General features: G+C 39.1%; 1 protein-coding gene across 1 annotated transcript in view; it reads right to left on the bottom strand.

Annotated features, from left to right (window-relative positions):
* Window positions 1–825: 825 nt before the first annotated feature.
* The window catches only part of LOC135529071 (sodium- and chloride-dependent GABA transporter 3-like), a gene marked incomplete at its 5' end in the record, with an annotated part of 6,175 nt that continues 5,994 nt past the window's right edge, over window positions 826–1,006 (bottom strand). Inside the window, one exon of the mRNA XM_064957981.1 lies at window positions 826–1,006. This exon is cut by the window's right edge and continues 507 nt beyond it.

Genomic DNA, 1,006 nt, shown 5'->3' with positions numbered 1-1,006 from the left:
CATATGTCAGAGTCAAGGCCCGCGGGCCACATCCGGCCCGCGAGAAGGTTTTTTACGGCCCCTGGGATGATCTTGATTTATTATTAGAACCGGCCCGCAGACCGCAGCAAGCCGGCAGCCCGCAGATCTTTTACACGCACCAATACTACATTTCCCACAATGCAACGGTGACGCACCGAGCAGTAGGCTGCTTCATTTCAATATTTATTGGCACAGCAGTCGTCAGCATCACAGTAAAATTAACTTTCAGATACCCATCAAAAATGGCAAAACGGAAGGTGGACACTGAGAACCGGGGGTTTCAAACAAGGTGGGAGTCGGAGTATATGTTCACGGAGGTAGCTGGAAAACCTGTGTGTCTTCTGTGTGGAGAAAGTGTGGCGGTACTGAAAGAGTATAATCTGAGACGACATTATGAAACGAAACACGCGGACAAAAACAAGAATATGGACATGGAACAAAGGCTACAAAAGGCAGAGGAATTAAAACGAGGCATGTTACTTCTCCTTAAACAAAGTGTTGTTTTTGATTAATAGATTTTTGCACTTTATTTTATTGTATTTCAATCCAATTATATTTTAAAAATATTTCAGTTGAGTGGATGATAGAAAATTGCTATTATTGTTTTTTTCTTTGAAGTAAATTTAGCCCACTTTTGCTAAAATAGAAAATATAGGCTACTGATGGTGCCTTGAATACCGGTTTCTTTCATTTAATGTTCATGTTATGGGGATTTTTATATAAAGGAAATTTGTCTTTTGTGTCTGTTGAAAATTAAAGATTACTGACAGAGCCATAAGAAAATATTGCTTTATTTATCTGATCATATTGGAATATATTTGTTAGGTTTTCAGTAGGTTCAATTAGGTTCACTAGACTATATGCGTCATTTAAAAATTTTTCAATGAACATTCGAACAGTCCGGCCCTCGGCTTGTAGCTAAATTTTTTATTTGGCCCTCCGTCCATTTGACTTTGACACCCCTGTATTAGAGCATAGCGAAGCA

This window comes from Oncorhynchus masou, unplaced genomic scaffold (assembly GCF_036934945.1).
Source record: "Oncorhynchus masou masou isolate Uvic2021 unplaced genomic scaffold, UVic_Omas_1.1 unplaced_scaffold_10860, whole genome shotgun sequence".
NCBI classification, from domain to species: Eukaryota; Metazoa; Chordata; class Actinopteri; order Salmoniformes; family Salmonidae; genus Oncorhynchus; species Oncorhynchus masou.
This window is presented reverse-complemented; position numbering and strand designations above follow the sequence as displayed.